Source organism: Canis aureus, chromosome 8, assembly GCF_053574225.1.
Source record: "Canis aureus isolate CA01 chromosome 8, VMU_Caureus_v.1.0, whole genome shotgun sequence".
Taxonomy (NCBI): Eukaryota; Metazoa; Chordata; class Mammalia; order Carnivora; family Canidae; genus Canis; species Canis aureus.
In genome coordinates, this window is record NC_135618.1 from 14,007,948 (window position 1) to 14,032,766 (window position 24,819).

General features: G+C 38.6%; 1 pseudogene; it reads left to right on the plus strand.

Moving 5' to 3' along the window:
- Window positions 1-325: 325 nt before the first annotated feature.
- Window positions 326-896, plus strand: LOC144318340 (large ribosomal subunit protein uL6 pseudogene; annotated as a pseudogene).
- Window positions 897-24,819: the final 23,923 nt, after the last annotated feature.

The window sequence follows — 24,819 nt, forward strand, 5'->3', positions numbered from 1 at the left end:
AATGTGGGGCTCAATGTTTCAACCCTAAGATCAAGAACCACATGCTCCACTGACTGAGCCAGCCAGGTGCTCCCAAAACTGTGAAGGCAGTGTTAAGAAAATGAGAAGACAACCCAGAGACTGGGAGCACACCTTTGTAAAAGACACATCTGATAAAGGACTATTACCCAAAATATACAAAGATCTCTTAAAACCTGACAATATGAAAATAAACAACCTAGTTTAAAATGAGCCAAACACCTTCACACCTTCACAGACATCTAACCAAAGAAGACCTAGAGATGACAAATAAACATATGAGTTCTTTGCCACGTTGGGTATGGGAATGAAGACCAGTCTCAGCAACTAAACTATTCCAGAAAATGTCGACATCCCTCGGAAGAGATGCACAGTTACTGTGAAGATTCCCAAAGAACCCTGCAGAAGGACTTCAAGCACATCACTATAAAACTCAGTCTTCTTGGATAGAAAAAGAAGAGGCTCTGGCTGACAAATGGTGGAAAAACAGAAAGGAATTGGTTACTGTTCACATTTTCTGTAGTCATTACAAAATATGATCAAGGGTGCTACACGGGGCTTTCTTTATAAGATGAGGTCTATGTATGCTCACTTCCCCATCAACGTAATTATGCAGGAGAACACGTCTCTTATTGAAGTCCAAAATTTCTTGGATGAAAAATACATCTTCAGGGTTCAGATGAGGCCAGGCATTGCTTTTGTTCAGTATCCAGTGCCCAGAAAGATGAGTTAATTCTGTAAGGAAACAACATTGAACTTATATCAAACTCAGCTTCTTTGATTCAGCAAGCCACAACAGTTGAAAACAAGGATATCAGAAAATTTGGGGATGGATCTATGTCTCTGAAAAAGGAATAGTTCAGCAGGCTGATGAATAACTTTTAAGTTAAGGAACAGAAACAAAAATGGTAGATGATTCCTGAGAGCCATGTGTGATATATTAAAGATATAATAAATGCTCTGTATTTTTTTAAAAGCATATGAAAAGATACTCCACATCATACGTCATCAGGGGAATGCACATTAAAAGTACAATGAGATACTACTACACACCTGTCTAGAATGGCCAAAATCAACAACACTAAATGTTGATGGGTGTAGAGCAACAGGAGCTCTCGTATATTAGTTGTGAGAATGCAACATGTAAAGTCACTTTGGAACACAGTTTGGCAGGTTCCTACAAAACTAAACATATTCTTACCACATGATCCAGCAACTGTGCTCCTTGACATTTACCCGAAAGAATTGAAAACTTATGTCCACACGAAAGGCCACATACTATATGTATGATTCCAACTACATGTCCTTCTGGAATAGCAAAACCATGGATATGGTCATGTCCAGGGGCTAATGTGGAGAAAGGGATGAATAGGTGGATTGCAGAGGATTTTGACTGAAACACTCTATACGATACATGTCATTATACAAGGGGGCGGGGGGCGGAAGGATGGGCAAATGGGTGAAGAGGAGTGGGAGATACAGGTTTGCTTCCAGTTACGGAATGAATAAATCATGGAAATAAAAGGTGCAGCGAGGGAATACAGACAATGGTATTGTGACAGGGTCGTGTGGTAACAGGTGGTAGCTATACTTCTGGCGAGCATAGCATGACACAGAGAGAAGTTGAATCACTATGTCACCTGAAAGTAATGTAATATTGTGTGTCAAATGTTCACACACACAGAAAGTGAGCCCTAATGTAAACCACAGACTTTGTATGATGATGATGTGTCAATGCAGATTCACCCATTGTAACAAATACGCCACTCTGGTGGGGGATGTTGATAATGGGAGAGGCCATGCATGTTGGGGGGGGGGGGCAGGAAAGTATATAGAAAATCTCTGTACCCTCCTCTAAATTTTGCTGTGAACCTAAAATTACTCTAAGAAAGTAAAGTCTTGAAGGAAACTCAGGGGTTGGCAGAGATCTCCTGGATATGTCACAGCATTGCCTCCAGGGGACATTATGGGAGTGATTCTGGGCTGAGCAGGAGAGGTTAACTGCCAAGACTAAAGAATAGGGGACAAAACATGGTGAGTATGGAAGAAGGAAGCCGCTAGTTGGAAGAGTTTCTAAACCGGAAGAACTAGCAAGATGACAAACCAGGGAGAGAAGCTAAGACTTAAACTGGATTCAGGGTGAGGTGCTGGGGCTTCTTAGTTGGGTTCCATCATCACCTCAGAAGTATAGAGCACCAGTCTGAGTAGTCTGAGTATTCCTGTCCTATGTGGCTCTTGGGTGCCACCTGTCCCTTGAGACAGCTAGATGTGTCCCTGAGAAGGAAGGAGAACACCAAACATATCAAATTCCACCCTGAAATACATTTTTGGAATTTTATCTCATTCTCTGAAAACTTACCAGACAACGTCCATTTCGGTAATGTCATTAAATGATTTCTTCAACAGGCAAAATTCATAATAGTAGGATTATAAAGACAATTACAGAAAACTTGGACAAGTTGTCTAAACAGAAAATTGTTACTAAGTTCTTACTCAGCCAACATCTGCTGACGTCCTACGGTTAACGTCCAGTAGACGCTGACCTTCCAGCGCTCAAAGGTTTCTGTGACTATGGCAGGTACAAGAGTTTCAAACTGAAGGCTAAGTGTGTCCACGGACTGACTTCCTTCTGGCCCTGAACTCACTTTCCGTGACTGACTTAGCAATATAACGAGTGGTAATAATGTGCTAACATGCCATAAATCTTCATATATTTAGCATTTGACTTTATTACAGTAGGCCTCCTGGAAATGTGGATTACTTCCCTGTCAGGCAGTCTTTACATAGTTTTTACTTTCCTTAGCCCATTTGTGTGAACTTGTATGTTTTTATGATGTTAGTACAAACAAGTGTATTGATAGGCACCTACGCACCATATTAATTGTTAACCCAGACTGGAAAAGTTATGTTATTTTCTTTTGTTTAATAGACATTTCTTTCAACAGAAAAAAAATAAAAGAAGTAAAAAGCATTATGTGTTAAGATTAGTTGGGAAAGAGGGGCACCTGCGTGGCTCAGTGGGTTAAGCATCTGCCTTCATCTCAGGTCATGATCTCAAGGTCCTGGGACCAATCCCCTCATCTGACTCCCTGCTCGGTGGGGAGCCCACTTGTCCTTCTCCTCCCCACTTGTGCACTCTCTTTCTCAGAAAGGCCATCAACTAATCTTTTTTAAAAAAGATTTTATTTATTTATTCATGAGAGACACAGAGAGAGAGGCAGAGACATGGGCAGAGGGAGGAGCAGGCCCCATGTAGGGAGTCTCGATCTCAGGACTCCAGGATCACGCCCTGGGCCGAAGTCAGATGCTCAACCACTGAGCCACCTAGGCGTTCCAAATAAATAAAATCTTTAAGAAAAAAAGAAAAAAAAGATTAGTTGATAAAGAAAACTCAGTTGATAAGTTTTAATTATAATAATTTAATGTCTTGAAACTCAAAACTAGAGCCAGAAATTTTGTCAAGATCTACGGGCTATATGCATAGGGAGAGCTGTGTCCCAAAAGTTGAATAATAACTCGGGGCTCCTCAATATAATGAACTGCTTTATACAAATATTACAAATATTGAAGAAAATTAAGATAGAACCTATTTTCCCTCTAACATTGGATGGTTCCTAGGTAAATCAGGGCAGAAACTTCTGTATGGTCAGGTAACGATGAGCCAAGGACAGGCTACTGATAGAACTGCTATTTGGTGCTGGGGCTTCTGCTGCTTCTGAGGGTCCAGCGTGAAGAGGCCGCGTGGTGGGGAGGGAGTTAGGCTAGGGAGATGCGACAGGCAGTGTCTGCTGTCCAGAGCTGTGTGGGCACCTCCATGGCTGTACCTTCTGTGCTCATCACTCACTTCCCTACTTACTGATTTCAGGAAAGCTCTGTTGCTTGGAAACTCACATAAAATGTGAAGTGGGAGCATTGCAAACCAACCTATCATAACCCTGTTTTTATTACCTTTATGGCATTTCAAGGTGAAAGACTATATTTAGCCTTGTCTTTTGCTTTCTCTGGGAAATTCCAGACAACTGCAGAGAGGCTGTGAAGTTTTTCTTGCCTGTCGGTGGGTCCCTGTGCTCTCACACTCTGATCTGCAGGAAGCCTGAGGTCCAGAGATCCATCTTCTCCAGGACATGAATTGTCTAGGATCCACTTACAAAGCAGAACATGACTGCCATTCCCTTTATCCCCTCTTAAATTCCATAGTATAACCTTACATATGTGAACCTTTTTTTTTTTTAACCTGAGTTTTACATAAAGAAATGGCTGCTAGCAATTTCAGACCAATTTATCTGCTGTTATGGGAACCCTCTCTAAGAAAAAGACATGATCTGTCTGACATCCTTCATCCACCCACACCACTTTCTCTTTTCTAATGAAAAACTGTGCTGTGGTAAAACTACTTTTGCATCAATCTTAAGCTTGAAAGGCCATCTAGCTAACACAGGACACTTATACTTTCCCATAACAAGAAGATAAGCAGTTGGGGTCTTTTTAAGCGAATGAAAACAATTCCACACATTTTTTTTCAGAAATAACACAAAACTGGAAGAGTCCCAGGGAAAAGCTAGTGAGCATTGCCAATATGCCAAAGTCTCTATATATTTAACAGGAAGAGGGCATTTGACCCTTTCTCCACACCACTGCATATGTGGATTCCTGATCTTGTTCCTGCTTTATTTGCAGTCTCTCACATGTCAGGTTATAAATCATCACTTCATCTCACCCCAACCCTGCTGGAAAATGTCTCTAGTTCTATTAAGCACACCATAGGTGGCTTTCCATTTAAGGGCACAGGGTCTGCAGTCTAAAGATCTGGATTTCAGGGGTACCTGGGTGGCTCAGTGGTTGAGCATCTGCCTTTGGGTCAGGTCATGATCCTGGGGTTCTGAGATTGAGTCCTGCAGGGAGTCCGCAGGGAGCCTGCTTCTCCCTCTGCCTATGTCTCTGCCTCTCTCTCTGTGTCTCTCATGGGTAAATAAATAAAATCTTAAAAAAAAAAAAAAGGTCTGGATCTGAGACCTGTGTCTATCATATACTTGCTATATAACTTGAACAATGTTGTTTACACTAAGCCTGTTTCCTCATCTGTAAAAGAGGATACTGGTAATATCTACTTGTTTCCTCATCTATATCTCCCTGGGTTAGCATGAAGACAAAATAAATGAATGCAAGGTTCATAGCACAGAGTTTGGTACACAACAGGTGCTCAAAAAATGGTAGTTATAATGATGATGTTATGAAGATGGCATCTAGAAAGTGACTCTCATGTCAACCATGTCCATCCTTCTGGATTCATTGTTACCTATTCCTCCTACAAACCAGGACTCACTCTGAGGCCTCCCTTCCTCCCTCACTCTTTCCCTTCCTAACCATTCCACCTCCTGGAAATATCCATCATCCCTGGCACTTCTTGACCACCAATCCCTTCTATCAAACCTTGTCCTCTCTCCTGCACTATTGCACCAGCCTCTTAGCTGCTATTTCTCCCTAATCTCGTTGTCCTCTTATACCCTTCCACATACACAGTGATCATTCTAAAAAGAAGTTTGGTCATGTCACTTCTCTAACTAAGCCCCTACAAAGGCTCCCTATTAATAAAAGGATTATGTCCAAAGTCCTTGGCCAAACATACAGCCTTCCATGTTCTGGCTCTCCCTTCTCATGCCAACTTATTTTTTTTTTAATTTTTATTTATTTATTTATGATAGTCACAGAGAGAGAGAGAGGCAGAGACACAGGCAGAGGGAGAAGCAGGCTCCATGCACCAGGAGCCCGACGTGGGATTCGATCCCGGGTCTCCAGGACCGCGCCCCGGGCCAAAGGCAGGCGTCATACCGCTGCACCACCCAGGGATCCCTCATGCCAACTTAATTCATCCCAACCTCTCATGATTGCCCCATAGTCCAGCAATGGGAAACTCTTCTAATTCCAAGAATATTGTGGTAGTCACATTCCAAGATGGTCCCCAGTGATCTCCACTTCCTGGTATTCATGCCCTTATGAAGTCTTCTACTCTGTCCCACAGTTGCTCTGGGTGACCAACAGAATGGCAGAGCTGGTGGTGTGTCACTTGTGAGATGAGGTCATAAGTGACTGAGGTTCCTATCATGAACTCTGTCTCTCTTTCAGATTACTTGCCCTCCAGGAGACTATGTCGTGTAAGTAACCCTATAGAAAGGCCCATGTGGCGAGGAACCAAAACGTCCTGCTGACAGTCACATGAGTGAGCTTGGGTACTGCATCTTCAATCCCTTCAGATGACTGCGGCCCCAGCCAATGCCTGAGAACAACTTCATGAGAGACCATAAGGCAAGACCATCCAGTTAAGACTTGACCAGATTCATGACTCTCAGCAACTGTGTGAGATCTCAGATATTTATTGTTACAAACTGTTAAATCTGGGAGTAATTTGTTATGTAGCAACAGATAATTAATGCAAAAGTCATCTTCATTTATACCTCCTTTTCCCTTGCACATCCTTTCATACACTACATACCATGTGTTCCATCATGTAAGCTTCGGTGCAAAAGTCACTTAATCCATAAAACTGTCCCACTCTTCCTCCACATCCTGTCTGGTCTATCATTTGTGCTTACATAGCATCTGGCATTTATGCCACATCTGTGGCACCTGTCACATTGTCCTGCATGGTAGACTGAATAATGGTCCCCTCAAGATGTCCATGTCCTAATCCCCAGAACCTATAAATTTTACCTTAAATAGCAACAGGGACTTTGCAAATGTGATTAAGTTAAGCAACTTAAGATAGGGAGATTATCCTGGATTATGTGAGTGGGTGGATAGCATCACAAAGATCCATGTAAGAGGGAACCAGGAGGAGTCAGGGTGAGAGAGACAGACAGGGATGGTAGAAGCAGAGACTGGAGTGATGTGCTCTGAAGAGGGAACAGGAAGTCATAAGCCAGCAATATAGCAGCCACCAAAAGCCAAAAAAGGCAAGAAAATGAATCCTACTCCAGAGCTTCCAGAAGGGACACAGTTTCCTGGCACCTTGATTTTAGTCAAATAAGAAGCACTTTGGATTTCTGATCCCCAGAACCATAAGAGAACAAATGTGTAGTTTAAGCCACTAAATCTGTGATAATTTGTTATAGCAGCAATAGGAAACTCATACATCCTGTATGTGTTTGTTAACCACCCCCACCCCATACTAGGCTCTTAGCTCTCTGAAAATTGAGTTGTTTACAGAACCAAAAACAATGTGTGGCAAATATTAGTGCTCAATAAAATGTGCTGGTTAGTTAAATAAACTAGTTTTAGTTTAAACTCTTCAGGCTATAAATTAAGTAATCCATTGTATAATCAAATGTAATGGCTTCCTCCAAGAAATCTTCTTTCCTGGTCAAGTGTCATTTAGTTTCCATAGATCCAAGCAGATCTAGAATTCCTGTCTAGAAAAAAAAATCTCAAAGGCTTATCCTTGGAGCAAAAAGGAATGTCAGAGGTCATCTCCTACATATGATGACTAAGGTAAAATGTATTTCTGGAGTAGATCTTTCCTTTCCTTAAGTGTAAGACTTAGAAGAGACATGAAAATGTGGGCAGTCCAGTGAAGAAACACAAATATAAGTAAAGGGCCAAGATTCTAGGTGGTGGCACCTGCATTTCTGATTGATAGCATCAGATCTTACTGAGGGTACATACACTCTGCTCCTAAGTCACTGTGAAATCCTGAAAACTCCACTTATTCTCAGTTCTTTCACCTGTATAATTAAGTGATTGATTAAAATTCACTCAGTAGTTATTCAATAAATATTTATTGAGAATCTACTGTGTTCCAAGCATAGTTCCACAAGCTGGGAGCACTTTAAACAATATATCCTACCCTCAAAAAAGATTCTGGAGGGCAAATTAAATAATAAAAATAGATACAAAAATATATATATAACATGTTACATGATGGCAAATACTATGGAGAAAAAAAGTTAGGAAAGGAGATCAGTGAATATAGGAGTGGAGGTGGATGAAGAAAGAGAAAGCTTCATTGAAAAGGTGAAGTTTGAATAGAGTTCCAGAGGAGGTTAAAGAACAAATCATTCAGGTAATTACCTGAATGGAAAGGAAAGGAAAGAGTAGAAATAGCAAGTGCAAAGGCCCTGATGCAGGAGAATGCTTGATATGCTCCATGTTCAAAGACTAGCAAGGAGCCCAGTGTAGATATATTGGAGTAAGCAAGAATAGGAGTGAGCAAGAAACAAGATCAGGATAGGTTTTAGGGAAGGATCAGATACTGTAGACCAGTTCAGAACAACAGAAATGTCACCCACATATGTAATTTAAAATTTTCTATTAGCCAGTATAAAAAAGGAAAAAGAAACTGGTGAAATTAATCTTAATAAATATTTTGTTATCCAATACATTCAAAATATTATAATTTCAATATATAATCAGTATAAATATTATTGAATATTTTACATTTTATTTTTAATTTTTCTGTTTTTATTGATATATTTGACATATATTGTATTAAAGATCTACAACATAATGATTTGAGGTATGTATACATTGCAAAATGATTAGCACAATAAGTTTAGTTAACTTCTATCACCTCATATAGTTACAATTTTTCTTATAATGAGAACTTCTAAGATCTACTCTCTTAGCAACTTTCAAATATACAGTACAGTATTGTTTTGTTTTAATATTTTAATTTATCCATTCATGAGGGACACACACGAGGGAGAGACACAGGCAGAGGGAGAAGTAGACTCCCCATAGGGAGCCTGATGTGGGACTCAATCTGGTGACGTTGGGATCACACCCAGAGCCAAAGGCAGACACTCAACCACTGAGCCACCCAGGCATCCCCAGTATTGTTAACTATAATTACTGCTCTGTACATTACATCCCCGTGACTTACTTATCATATAACTACAAGTTTATACTTTTTGACCTGCTCACCTGTCCCCCCAATACCCTACCCACCAGCCACACCAGCCCCTGCCTTGGCAACCACTAATCTTCACATTCTTTTTTTTTTTTTCCTCAAAATCTACTGCGTGTTTTGTACCTCAATTCAGACTGATCGCATCTCAAGTGATCGATAGCCACATGCCATCAGTGGTCACCTCTTTGGACAGCATAGCTATAGAGCTTTGCAGACCTTTATAAGGGCATTGGCTTTTACTCCATAGGAAACAGGGAGCCATGATAGGGTTTTGAGCTGAGATGTGAGGTGATCTAACTTCTATTTTAAAGGATCACTTTGGTAGCTGTGTTGAGATAGCCTATAAAGAGTGAGGGGAGAAGCAGGGAGACTAGATGTGAGGCTGTGGTAGTAAAGCAGACAAGAGCTGGCAGTGGTCACGCTCAAGGGATAATGGTAGAGATGGGACGAATGGTTGAACTCAGAACATATTTTGCAGATAGAGCCAACAGGGTTTCTTGACTGACTGAAGTATGAGCTAAAAAGGGGAGTCAAGAATGAGACCAGCAGAAAAACATAAATGTTTTCATGGGTTTTAATCCCTTGGTCAAAGCACTTAACTCTTCTGAGCCCACACATCTTTCTCTGTAAAAATGTGACAGCACCACTCTAGGAAGAGGACCCCCAAGATCAGCAGCTGTGGGGCAAAAGTGTACCAGGTGTGCTCAGGGAAGACCAGTGTGGCTTAAGAGGAGCAAACAAGGAGGAAAGTAGCAGGGATGTGGTCAGAAAAGTAATGGGATGTGGGCTATAAAGGAACCTCGCTCTCCCTTCAATTTCAGGGAATACAGAGTATAACAAGTAAACTCACCAAAAAACAAAACTTATGCCACCACATTATGGTTAAAAACTCAGCTTCAGACTTATCTAGGCCAAAATGATCTATTTTTATGGTCTTTTTTCTTTGCTTTTCCACAAATTCAGTTCATCTAATATATATAGAAGTATAGACAATATGAACAACAAAGTTCTTTGATATGCTCCAGAATGAGAAGGCTGTTCAGAAGCAGAATTCCCATAAAGGTGATGAAGCTTAATTATGAAGCTTCTTCTAGTGCTCTAGACTTGGTTTTGTATTCATACTTTTTTTCCTTAAAGAAAAAAAAATTGGATACACTTTAGGATCAACAAAACCTAGATCTTTCCTACTTAGGAAAAACATTCTGTCTTAGATGTCTCTTGGGAGTAAAAATAACTGACTTGGGTAAAAGCAGAGAGGACCTGCACACACCTGTCTTAATAACACACCCAGCCAGGACAAGTCATTATGCCACAGGAAAGGAGTCAACACCTAATCAGCTTCTGCCCTTTGGAAAGGCAGTTAAACAAGAGAATTACATAGGAGGATTTATGTTTGTCCTTCCCAAGTCTATTTGACCATAAAATCAGGTGTGTTGCTTTTAAAAAGTATAGATTCCTGGACCTTACCCCAGATCCATTGATTCAATTTCAGGGGGCAGAGCCCATGAACATTTATTTTAAGAAAGTTCCATCCATGGGCACCAGTGTGTTAGGGCTTCTGCAAATAATTTTGAAATAATATATAAGAGGTGACTCTGAGAATTTCTGGGAGGAAGAGATGTCTCGGTCCCAAAAACTGGTCAGGTGAGTTCCTGAGCTCTTCGTTACTTAGAGAGACACTCAAATCACAGATTTATAGTTTCGGCAGCTCTTCCTCTACCTTCAAAGGTGCGCCCAATAATGTGAAGGGCCAACATCAGCTATCTGAGAACAGGCACAGGTAAGAAGGGATGAGCTCTAAGATGTTGCCGCAGGCGGCCTACAAGGATGTGGTCGTGTTTCCCTCCCAGGAGGGCCTTTTGCACCTCCAGGGACCTGCATGGGGGCAGTAGGAAGTCTGCTTCCTGGACTTCCAGTTTCCACACCTGGCCTGAGACTGGCTGGGCCACAAGGAGAGGCTCAGGAGAGGGAGTACGGGACATTTGCTTACACACCAGAGCTGAATTAGGAAAGATGAAATTCGAAATTCAGAGCTCAGAGTTACCCACCCAGTAGGCAGGCAGATCTGGGATGGCATAAGGTGAAGGTGTGTCAACAGGGGCAACTCTCCCTGTCCCTATTGCATGGAATAAAAAGTTTGTTTTGCTTTAGGAAGGAATGAGGCCAAAACAGAGCATCAGTGCTGAAAAATGGAAAGAGAAGGAATCCTGACAACACTGTTGGGTCTCTGGACACACCCCTTTCTGAGGCCAGCCCTGCCTTTCTTCCCCTCGCTCTTGTGTACCAGCAAATTCCCTTCTTTGCTTGAGATAGTTTGAGTTGGGTTTCTGTAATTTGTAGCCAGCGCGTTCTAACTCATAGAAGTATTCTATAAACATTAAAAGAATAATAGACAAATGTAAAAGATGATCACAGTGATTATTAAAATGAAAAAAGTTAATTTACAGAATCATATCTTTGGTTGCATTCTATTTGTGTATGTAAAGTGTGTTTTGCATGTGAATTTCTTTTTTTTTTTTTGCATGTGAATTTCATCTTATTTTATCTTATTTCATTTTTGTAAATGCCTAGGAATAACAGGAAGAATATTTACCAAACTGTTAACAGGAGATAAGATTGGGGAATCCTTACAGTTCTAGGCTGGTTACTGATAATGGGCATGTATTATCTTCATAATAAAAATAGTAAATGTAAAAAGAAAAGGGAAGAAAGTTAGTCACTGAATGACCAGATACTTGCCTGCGCCCACATCCTTGATTTTCTTGGTGAAGAGAAAAGAGAATTAGAGGCAGAAAATAGAATAGATTCTGCTGTTACCCAATCAATACCATATTGATTGAGATAGTAAATCAGGGAAAAATAGACAGACTTAGTTACACACAACTAAGAGAGTTTGCGTCATAGGAAATTAAATGCTCGGAGCCTAACCAGTCAATGAAAATACAAAAAGAGCTGAAAAGTGACCATTACTATTTAAGTCTTACAGTTTGGGGGTGGGGAAGGTGGGTGTGGAAGGGGGAAGTGGTATCCTCCTTGGGGCTTCTCTGTAGAGGTGCCAATTGGAGATTGGAGCCCACTGACTAGAACACAGAGGGAGCTTCTGCAGGTGCTCAGAATTTGCAGCATTACCACTTCCGGTTACATGGGCTGCCGAGAAGCCCCCGTTGAACAGTCACTTTAAAGAGAAGCCATTAGAAGAGGGGGTGGAGAGAGCTCTTGCTGAAGGATTAAGAGGAGTCAGCAAGTCACAGGGAATTAAAGAAATTAATCCAGAAGCAGAAACTCTCCCTGCCAACAGAGGTGGGATGGACCCCAAGGGAGTGGCGTTAATGAATTGTTACCTCATTCAAGAGACTCAGAGTAAAGGAGACCTTTGTATGTCATTAAGGAAGCAACATTAAAAAAAAAAAATCTATATATATATTTCTTCTGATTCACAGGACATCAATTTCTAGGGATTAATATAAGAAAGTTTAAATCTCTTGGTAATTACTCACAAATTTCACAGATTTTGCAAATCTGGCATGTAGCAAGGAATCTGTGATGAGTTGATACTTAAGGACAAATGTACCAGAAAGAACATGAGGTGAAAGGGATTGAGTCAGAGTCAGTATCAGCTTCTATTTTCAGAAAACAGCCAGCTTGGACACAAACCGAAAAAGTAGGCGGTGTGTATGCACTGAAACCAAGCCCACATCAATCTCTGGTCACAGCTGCACACAGAGATAGCAAAGTACTATCTCCCTATCTGGGGAGCTAAGATAAAGATTGCATGACAACATAGTTCTTCAGCAAAGAAAATCTGCACAAGTGGTCACCCCACCTCTGAGTTAAGACTCTTTCTGGCCTCCCCGCTGATTGGCGGCCTACAGTTCCAAGTTCTTCCTCCACCCAAAAGCCCAGTTGCCAGACTAATCACCTCTGGACACACTTGTTGTTCGAGAGCTCTCCTGTTCTAGCAGCCAGAGAGAGGCAAATGCAAAACCCAAGCATGAGTGTTCTCAGCCTGATTTCAAGTTGGGCTTTGTTTTTCTTTTTTCCTATCAACTGATTAGCAATCTTAATTCCATCTGCAAGCTTCATAGCCCTTTGCCACGTAACCCATCACATCCACAGGTTCTGGAGGGTAGGATGTGGGCATGGGAGGGCATGAATTATTCTGTATGTCATAGGTATAAACCTAGGTGTAGAGCTGCTGAATAATAGGGTAGATGGATTTTCAATTTTACTTCATAATGCCAAATTATTTCCAAATTAATCATGTCAATTTACACTCAGCCTAGTAAAGTAAGAGCTCTGATTGCTCCACACTTCATCAACACAGCCTGCTCAGACTTCTAAAATTTTGCCAGTCTGGTGGGTGTAAAACCATATCTCAGAGTTTGGATTTCTCTTTTGCTAATATTGAGATTGAATATTTTAATATGTTGATTGGTCACATGGGTTTCCTCTTCTGTGAAATGCCTGCTTTTCCATTTGGTTGCTAGGGTTTTTTTCTTAAAATTTATAGGGATTCTTTCTTCATCTGGATATGAGTATTTTGTCAATTAAATGTACTACAAGTATTTTCTCCCCATTTACGCTCTGTTCTGATGAACCAAAGTTTCTACTCTGTGCTTGAATTCCTTCAATATTTTTCTTCACAAATCATATATTTGGTGCTTAGAAAATTCCTTCTGATCCTATGGGCATAAGGAAGGTCTCCTATATTTTCTTCCAAAAATTTTTAAATTTTTCCTTTCATATTTATGTTTTCAATACACCTGGAATTGATGGTTTGGGTATGATGCGGGGTAAAGATCCGACGGTATTTTATTTTCTGTCACCTAGATAACCAGTTGTTCCAAGGCCAGTTATAGTTGTGTGCCATTTACATCATATAGCAAATTCCTCATATACCACATCTGTTTTGGGGCTTTCTCTTATATTCTAATTAGTCAATTTATTTCTTCTTCTGCCAATACCAGCTTCTTCATGCATTATGTTTGGAATATATCTTAACATTTGATAAGACAAATCTCTACTACCCTTGTTCTTCTTTGAGACTATCTTAGATATTCTTTACCCTTTGTGTTCCCATATATTTTAGACTCAGCTCAATTTCTTCAAAACATCCTGTTGAGATTATTATAACTTCACTCTGATTATAATTATTTGTGGTAGAGTTGAAATCTTTAAAATAATGAATATCCCCATTCATGAACACGATATATCTTTATTTAAACATTTGATTATTCCCAGGTATACTGTATTTTTATTGTACTTGTAAATGATATATTCTTCAAAGTACATTTTCCTTACTCTTTTTGATGGTAATTGATAATCTCATCTCTATCAAATTGTATAATTAATTTTAATAATTTTCCGTAAGTGTTTTATTTTTTTTAAGATTTTATTTATTTTTTCATGAGAGACACAGAAAGAGGCAGAGACACAGGCAGAGGGAGAAGCAGGCTCCATGCAGGGAGCCCGATGTGAGACTTGATCCCGAGACTCCAGGATCACACTCTGGGCTGAAGGCAGGCGCTAAACCACTGAGCCACCCAGGCATCCCAGTGTTTTATTTTTCTATGTGGCAAATCACATCATCTATTAAGTAATGGCAATTAAAGAAAGAAATTTGTTATTCCTTTTCTTTTCTAACTGTGTGGCTAGGACTTCCAGTATATGTTGGCAAGACATGCATTAGCAGGCATTCTTGCCCTCTTACGGATTTCTAAGGGAATGCTTCTAACCTTTCACCAGTGAATAAAATTGTTGTGAGTCTTTGGCAAATATTTTTTTTATCAACTCAAGGAATATAATTACTGTTCTTAGTTGGCTAACAGTTTTTGTTTATTTGCTTGTCTTAACATGAATAAATACTAAATTTTATATAATGATTTGCCTGCAACTATTCAGATGAGCATGTGCTTATTCTTTATTAACCCATAATTTGGTGAATTTCATTAATTGATTTTCTGAAGTTAAACTATTCTGTGTTCTAAGGATAAACTCAATTTCTGTATTGTCTAATCATATCTTTAACACTTTTTGGAATATTTTATCTATCAATTACTGAGAGAAATACATTTAAATGATTCCCTATAGTGGAGAATTTGACAATTTCTCTTTGCAATTGTGTCACATTTTCTTTTATGACATTGAAGCTATGTTATCAGATACATAAAAATCGAGTCATTTTATCCTCCTGGTGAACTAAGTTTATCATTACTGAAGGATCTCCTTTGTCTATTTTTTGCCCTAAAATCTATTTTATACGATATATATACTCCAACTCTTTTTTTAAAATATTTGCCTAAAAATATCTTTTTATATCCTTTTATTTTCAATTATTCTTTACTTATATTTTAGGAATGTCTCTTATAACCAGCACACATATAGATTTTGATTTTTTTAATCCAATCTCACAATCCCACTTTCAGCTGGAAGTTTAGTCCACTTACTTTCATTGATATATTTTATCTCTCCCATCAATTTTTAAACTATTTGTTCTGACTTTCCTATTGTTTTTGTTTCCTGCTTGCCTTGTTTTAATTGATTCAATTTCTTAATTCCAAAATTTTCCCTCTCTAGTTTTGGAATTTTAAGTTTTATTTTTATTTGTTAACAGGTTCCTTTGAAATCAAAATATGCATACTTAACACAGTCTGTACTTATTATCCTTATAGCCTTTCCAAATACGTAAGGATCTGAGAATGTTTTAACTCCTATCATCAATCTACCTTAAAAGCTATTATTTTTTAATTCTACGAGTTGTACTTTATTATTTATTATTTGTATTTTTTGTCTTTTGTATCATTTGTATTTTTGTATTTGCTTTTTCCATTACTCAACATGTCTGTCATTCAAACTTTCCTTCTAGATAATTTTCCTTCTTCTTTTTTAAAAAATTTTTTTAAAGTTTTTTTTTTTTTTTTTTTAAGTAATCTCTACACCCAATGTGGAGTTCAAACTTACAACCCCAAGATCAGGAGTCACATGCTCCACTGACTGAGCCAGCCAGGCACTCCTCATTTTCCTTCTTCTTAAAGATATCTTTAGAAGTTCTTTTATTAAGAGCTTATTGTTGTTAAATTTTCTCAGTGTTTATCTCAACCACCTCTATTTTATCCCCATTTTGAAAAACAGCTGTGGTAGAGAAAGTTCATATTTACTAAACATCCATGTGATTCTCTTCATTTCTCACTCTCTCTTGCAATTGGTGTGGGACTTTGTGACTTGTTCTGGTCAAAGGATTGTGACTAGAAGTAACATGTTTCTCTCCCAGAAAAAGGTATTTGGAATCTGTGTTTCTCTGTGTCCCTCTTTCCCTTCTGAAATGACTTCATAACTCTTGTAACTCTGAGTGATGCAGCTAGAAAGTGCATAGCTTCCGTCAGCCTGGGTCCCTGAGCGACTATGTGGAGCAGGGTACACTGCAACCTATCCTTAAGGCATAACACAAGAGATAAACTTTTGTTATGTTAAGCCACAGAGGTTTCAGAGTTAATTTGTTACCCCAGCAGAATCTAACTATTCTAATGATCAGTTTTAGTGGGTAAATAATTATTTCAGTTACTATCCCTCAGCACATTTAAAATATTTTCCCACAATCTTTTGTCTTCCATTTTTGTTGTTCAGAATTCACTTGTCTCATTGTCATTACTTTGTTAGTAAATTGTATTTTCAGTTTTCGGATAATTTTAGTATCTTCTCTTTGTCTTTGGCTTTCTGAAGTTTTACAACAATGTGTTTAGGTGAGTATATGTCTGTGTCTGTTTAAATTTATCTCACTGAGGGTATTTGGGGTTTTAGAATCTAAGGTTACTATCTTTCATCAGTTCTAAAAATGCCTCATTCATTGGGTCCTCAAATATTGCTTTGTCCTCTCCTATATTATCTCCTCTTGAAATTCTGATTAGAGGCATACTGAGCCTTCTCATTCTATCCTCCATTATTCAACCTGTCATATTTTCCAGCAATTGTCTCTCTGTGCTGCATTCTGTGTAAGGTTTTCCAATTTATGCTTCCCACTCCCTAATTCTCTGTCAGCTATGGTTTCCTTGACTCTTAATTCTTCCACTGGGTTATTAATTTCAATGTTTTCATCTTTTTTTTCTAGAAGTTCTATTTTGCTCTTTTTCAAATGTTGGATCTTCTTACAGTCTCTCCTTCCTCACCTTTTTATTGCCTTTATAATTTATTTTACCATATTAAATACTCGTTTTACTTTTAAATTTATCCATGCATTTAACAAATGATTTATGTATTTTATCACTTATGTTAAGTGCTTCAGAGTAAGAAAAGTGCTCCATATATTTTTACTTAATATTTTTATTACTTCAAATTCTTATACCTTAGGACATAAGAAATTTAATATTCAATCCTTCCTGTTCCTAGATATCTAATTCTATGTCCAGCTATCACTATTAGCACAAATCTCACAATATAACATCCATTCTGGTAGGTAAACCAATCACTCTACATCTGCTTTTCAGTGTATCTTTCTCTTGTCACGGAGTCTGCCTCCAATTGGCCATATCTCTACTGCAAACTTCATGATTTTATTTCAGGAGTTTATGATTATTTCTAACTCTCAAGATCTACCCCTTCCTTTCCATATCTTTAGACTGCTGCTGTGTTTTGGAGACTGTCCAAAAGTTTGACCTTTGGTAAGGGGATGAGACTGCACAAACTTTTGCTTCTTAGTACCATCTGCCTGGGAATTAAAATCTCTGGGCAGAAACAAATAAGAAAGGAAGGAAGACAATTTTTGGGAAGTCTATATATACATCCTTCCCACTTAGGAGAACGTGAGGGCAAGTATCCTGTATTCCAATGATGAGTTTTCAATAATTATGGGTAGTTTCAACAACAATTTGTCTACTATCTATTTATTGTTGTAAATCCTGGCTTATCAATTATACTATAATTACCTTATATTTTCTAACTGATCTATGGCCTGTAATCATGTGTTGGTCCAATTCTTGCAGTAAGGCACAGGTATTACGTATTTTGTAAACTTTCTAAACTAAATCATCTCAGTAATGTTTTATCTATTTCATGTGATAAAACAGATCCCACATTGTTAAAAAAAAAAATACAAAAAAAAAAAAACCCCTGTATTTGTTTTCAGGTGTATACATGTAGGTGTGATTACCAGCATTCCAGGTGTGAATTTTAAGTATAACAATGTTCACAAGGAATGTTTATCTTACAAGTATTCACAGGTTTTTCATTTAAAGCATATGGGTCCATCTTCAATATAAGCACATAAAACCTCCTTTAGTCTGTTAACAAACTTTCTACTGTCCAAATGTCAATATCCATTATCAAAGTGACCAATACTGAATGTTGGTTGGGAGAGTTAATGTTTATAAAACACTGTTGAATGAAATGCTGCCTGTCTGTATTAATGTCCTAAGACTGCTATAATGAAGTACCACAAATTGGATGCCTTAAAACAACAGAAATGTATGCTCTTATAGTCTGGAAGCCAGAGTCTGAATTAAGGTTTTGGTAGAACCAACCTCCCTCTGACACATCTAGGGAGGGGTCCTTCCTTGCCTCCTCTAGCTTCTTGCAGCCCCAGGTGTTCCTCATCTTGAGGCAGCATAACTCCAATCTTTCCCTTCATCTTCCCTGTGACTCTATCTTCATGTAGCACCTTCCTCTGTGTCTCACTTCTTCTTACAAGAATACCTCCTACTCTACTACGACCCAACTAATTACATCTGCTTTGACTCTATTTCCAAATACGGTTACATTCTAAGGTACTGGGGATTAGGACTTCGACATACCTTTTTGGAGGACACATTTCAACCCAGTAACACTATTTATTCCTCCAAAGAGAAGATATTATCCTCCAAATGGGCTTGCATCCCACTATCTTTGAACCACAGGAATTTGCCTTCTCTGGACTATGTTTAGACGCCAGGTTTCCACCTTTCATTAAACAACGATATAAGAAATAGCTTAATGAATGACACTATTGTATTTACTACTCAAATTTATTAAGATCCCTGCCCCCTTTGATTTTTTCCCAGAACCAAACATTACGAAAATTTTCCCCCTGAATAACCCAGAGGTTTTCATTTAGAATCAATGAAAACCATATATCTAATTATGTGTTTTTCTTGTTTTTTTTTTTTTTTTTAAATTATGTGTTTTTTCTTGCTTTGGTTGCCTGGAAGCTTAAAAATTCAGCCATAAGTTAATTTTAACAACTTTGTAGGATGCTGCAGCTATATATCTTCATTTTTTTTCTCCTCTGGTATTATTTTCATTTGGATGTTGAGTAGTTTTTAAAATTGCTTCTTATATTATGAGTCAGTTGAATACTTTGTTTAAAAATAAACGGGGGGGGGGGGAACCCAAAGAAATAAGCAAATCTCTCTCTTTCCCTCCATCACCCCTCCCCCACTTTCTTTCTCCCTGTCTCTCTTCATTCACAGCAGATTTTCCTCCTGTCCCAGCTCATCCATCACTGAATGACTGACCAAAGACTATGCGCTATCAACACTCAGTACTCTGGTTTACATTTTAGATTGATGATTCAAACAGTAGGCAGGTAAAAATGGACAGGGGGCAAGATGCTAACTTTATTCCTGAACAAATCAATGGATATCACTGACTTCCTTCAGAAATTTAAAAAAAAAAAAAAGTTTGAGAAAAATAGCATGGGACCCAAACAACAATAAAAATAAAAGAAATCTGGAAAAGCAGAGGAAATAAGCAGAAAAATTAAATCCCTGAAAATCACACTAAGAGCATCAAGGAGTAGAATTTAAACTGAAGAAAACTGGACATAGAGGGCAAGCTATTGAAAAAAAATCACATAGAATTTAGTGGAAAATGACACAAAATGAAAGTGACGAGGGGGAAGATGAATGAAGCAGAAAACAACAATAGAGAAGTGACATGAATGACTGCTATCTTTGAAGATGTGAATGAATAAATGGAACGAAAAAATTTACATAATAGAAGAATTTTTTTAAATAAAGCAGATCTTAAAATTATATTTTGAAAGGGCTCACCACATTCCAAGAAAATTTAATAAAAGCTTTTTTCTAGAACTTAAAGGACTTAAAAAAAAAAAAAAAAAAAAACTATGGTCACTTAGGCCCAAGGAAAAATGTCATCCTCAAAAATGAAGAAATCAGACAATATTAGATCCTACAAGAAAATGGAACAGTGGTTAATGAATAATAAAGGAGAAAACATTTTCTATGCCTGGTCTAATCTTTAATATGTAATGATCAGAAAAAGAAATTCTCAAATACATTAGAACTCAAGAAACATAACATTTATCAACTTCTGAAAAATCTGTCAGAAAAAAAATCAAGACAATAAAGAGATGAGTAACAATAATGAATTCACGAATGAGAAAGTCATGAGGTAGGAAAGGTTTGGTGATGAGCTTTAACTCTGAACACAAAGTTATCTTTAGGATCTATGTCATAAAGTAAAATATAATTGTTAAAATGCTTAAAAGAAAATTACACAATATAAGGAATAGTATTTTGATGATAATAGGAACAAGAATCATATTTGCTCTCTAAACTAACAGAAAAGAGGGGAGAGGAGAAGAAAATATTCTAAGTAGATTAATTTCATCATCTTTCATCATCATTTCATTTCTTAGGTAAATTGAAAAATACAAATGTAAACATATTACTTAATACACTTTACAACTTCCAAATTGCTTGCGTGTGGGAGGTGGCCTTGTCAAGTGGCTCCTGATGAGCTCCAACTCCTGGTATCATGCCATTATGAGTAGGCTACACATAATGACTTGTCTCTAACAAAGAGAATGTGGCAAAGTGATGGGATTTCACTTCTGAAGTTGACTATGATTTCTGTCTTGCTTATACTCTTTCTCTGCCTCTTCTCTCATGCTTGCTTTGATTAAGCCAGCTGCCATGTTGTGAGCTACCCCATGGAGAGGCACATGTGACAGGAAACTGAGGCTCTCTAGGGCCCCTGAGGAACTGAACTCTGTCAACAACTAGAACCTTCAGCTGAGAATGGTGCCCTGTGAAAACTGAACAATGAAAACCCTGAAGCAGAGGACTCAGCTGAGGCATGCCAGGATTCCTGACCGACAGAAAGTACAAAGTACATGTGTCTGCTGTTTTAAGCTGCTAGGGTTGGTGGTAGTTTGTTACACAGCAAAAGATAACTCATACATAGGGAAAATAAAAATACAAACACAACAGAACAAAACAAAGAAAACAGATCATAAAGCAAAAAGAGAAAACAAACAATAAGCATTCAAAATGTGAACAAATAAAACAGGTAAGGTTAAATATATCTAAAATAATTTCAAGTAAGATAGAATAAACTATTTTTTAAAAATTATTAAATGAAACAAAGAGACACTTTATAATGGCAAAAGATACACAACTCACAATGAAGTTATTATTGCTAGTATGAATCTTCATATATCAAATAATGCAGCATTAAAACATGTAAAGGAAAACTTCAAGAAATAAAAAAATGAATAAATGTTAGGAGACTTCTCCCAGTCTCCTTCCCATAAGGCTCCAAACATCCCCTAATCTGTCTCTATCTTCCAGCCCACCCCAACCCCTGAAGCTCTTTCACTGAGCCCTTTGGAATTTGTGATTTCCTTTCCCACATCAGTTTTTGTTGCTACCACACTGATTCAAGCCACTATTATTTCTTACCTTGGTTACTGCAAGAGCTCCTCACCTATTCAGATACCACCATTGCTCTCGATGATCTCTTCTAGATAAAGCAGCCAGAATAATCCTTCAAAAATATGCCTGACCACAACACTCTTCATTTCCATATGAAACTCTCTGGCAGTCGCCCATTTCATTCAGCATATAAGCCAAAGTTCCTACAACACACTATGAGCGAGCCCTACACCTGTTCCAATGCAGTGGTTACCCTCAGTCTTCCCACTTCTCCTCCTGGCTCTCTCCAATCCAGCCACATTGGCATGCCTGCTGTTTCTTGAAAGCTCCAGCCACACATGTGCCTTGTGGCCTATGCCTAACTGTTCTCTCCCTGGAGTGTCCTTTTCTCAGAAACCCACAAGATCATTCCCTTACCAAATCCAAATCTGGAATGTTACCTTCTCAATAAAATTTATCTTGATCACTATATTTAACATTTCAACCCATATTCTCCTGTCTTCCCAAGCTCCTTTATCCTGCTTTATTCAAAACATTTGCTAATATACCACGTAACTTACTTATTTAGTTTATGCTTATTAGTTATTGTCTGCCTCTTCCACACTCACATTAGAGTAGAAGCTGCATAGGGGCAGTCAATTTTTTCTGTTTCATTCATTTATGCATTTATCTAGAAAGGTGATGAGTACATAACAAGCACTCAAAAGATATTTGTCGACCCTTCTCATAACAAATATGAGGCAATCAGCTCTTCAACATTGTGAAAGTCATAAGCTACCTACACATATAATTTTTTTTAAAAAAATTCAAAGAGATGCCTTAACTGTGATATAAAGAAAAAAGTAAATGTGTGATTCATTATGGAACTGTTCAGGCATCCCTAAGCTAAAGGATACAATGAAGTAATGATGCTTGCATTCATCTGTAGAATCACCATCAAACGGACCGCCATAAAATGAACTCTATTGCTGATTCAAATTCCAGACACTGTATTCCCATTCAATACACTACATTGCAGGAAAACTCAATACATCTTAAAACTGTGTGAAAAATACTTTGTTTATATAGAAAATAGATTCTAGGCTCAGGTAAACATAAACAGGTTTTTCATTTACACAAATGGACAGTAGAACAGTCAGGTCACACACAATGCAGGAAATTTTTTGCTGTGCAGTACTAGTCTGGGCACTGCAAGATATCTAGTATCTTTGGCTCCGCCAACTACATTCCAGTAGTTCTCCCTCTCCAGTCTCTGGGACAAGTAGTATCAGTCTGGTAAAAATTTCCAAAATAACTTCCGGAAGTGGATCTACCCAACAGACTGGATTTGTGAATCCAGTGGCCTACTTTTCTGTTATCATTGGCTACCCCTCTATACCGTTTGACTTGTCAATGAGCCCCTTTTCACTTCTCTCCTTCCTTGGCTTCTGCGTCACTGCGTTCCTGGAGCTTTCCCAATTTTACTTTCACAGTTCCTGCCAGGTATCATTGCCTGACTCCTCATCTCCCCTTGCTCACCTCCGCTGTCCTTCCTTTTTTTTTTTTTTTTTTAAGATTTGTTTGAGAGAGAGAGAGCAGGAGGAGAGGCAGAGGAAGATAGAGAATCTCCAGCAGACTCCTCACTGAGTACACAGCCCCATGTAGGGGTGGATCTCAGAACTCTGAGATCATGACCTGAGCTGAAATCAAGAGTCTGATGCCTCACCGACTGAGCCAACCAGGTGCTCCTGCCCTTCCTTTTTCCACTCCACTTCAACTCCCTCTCCTAAGTAATTGACTCTCAAAGTTCTGTTTCTACACAGGATATTCAAATCCACACTTCCAACTGACACTCTGCCATTCATACACAGGAAGCCTCAAGTTATACATTGTCCAAAATCAAACTAGTCATCATCTGCTAAAACCTATTATTCCACCAGTTGTACTTATTTATGTGAATGACAACATCATCCACTTAGTCCATCTAGAAGTGACAGTCATCTTTGTTCACTAGTCCTCACTCCCACATCCAGTTGATTGCACTGTTCTGTCCATTTTGCCTTGGAAGTGTTTCTTATCTGCTTCCTTTCTGTTACTGTAGTTCAAGTTATCATTACCTGTGACTGAGAATACTGTCACAGCCTCCTAACTGGTATTTCTACTCCAATTTATCTTTTGATATTTCTATAAAAGGAGATAATAATAGTATTCATTTGTATTTATAAATAATATTTAGTATAGTGGTGATCTAGTGCTCATTATATTCCAGCCACTATACATAAACGCTTCCCATCTCTTTCAATCTGCACAACCACATCATAACGTAGGAGTTGTTATTATCGAAATTTTAAAGATGAGGAAAAAGAGGTTTGGGGAAGTTAAGTAACACCTAAGATCATAGAGCTAGCTCCAAAGTGACACCAGGATCCCAGCTCTATCTGGCTTCTAAAATCCCTGTTGGTTTTGCCTTTTATTTATTTATTTATTTTTTGACACAACTTTTTCATATTGCCTCAACCTTTTCTTTCTTTCTTTTTTTTTATTGGAGATATTGCCTCTATCTAATCACAACCTTCTATTTAGTCTCCACATTTATTGCATCTGCCATTTTCTTCCTCCTCCATCCATTATCCATCTACCATTTTTCCATAGTGCCCCTAGCCTGACCACAAGCTTCCATTCTCTCTGTCCTTCCCAGGCCATTCTTCCAAATCCATAGGTTCTGTGGTTTTATCTCCTTATTTAGCTCGGATTTATTCATCAGCTTCTCGGAAGAGAGTCCTTCACAGCAGGCTCCTCTCCTTTCACCCTGCTCTCTCCTTCTCCCCACTCTCCTCCCAGCTGCTAAGAGCAGGGTTAGAAAAGGAAATGAATAGAGCGGATGCAAAAAAAAAAAAAAAAAAAAAACCTCCCTGCAGGCATCTTAAGTTTTTCTTTTTCTCTAACTCAGTGTTGGCTTATGGTTCCCACATAATAAGCCAAATAAAAGGAGCTCTGTAAACTGTAGAGCGCTCCGCAAACGTAAAGGGCAATTGATTCCCCCTACCTTGGCATGCCCGGGGCTTCAACTGAGCTACTCTGCGAACGACCGCAGAGGTGCTCCACGTAGAGAACGCCACGTTTGCGTTCGGAGGGAAGGAAGAGGGAGGCCCAAATAATAAGAGGAGTTTGGCTCGGGGAAAGGTCCACTTGCCACTGCTGCCCAAACCCAGCTTAAAAGTTCACAGGGGCGAGTAAGACCGGGCGAGGGTGGTATCAGCCTGAACACCCCCAATT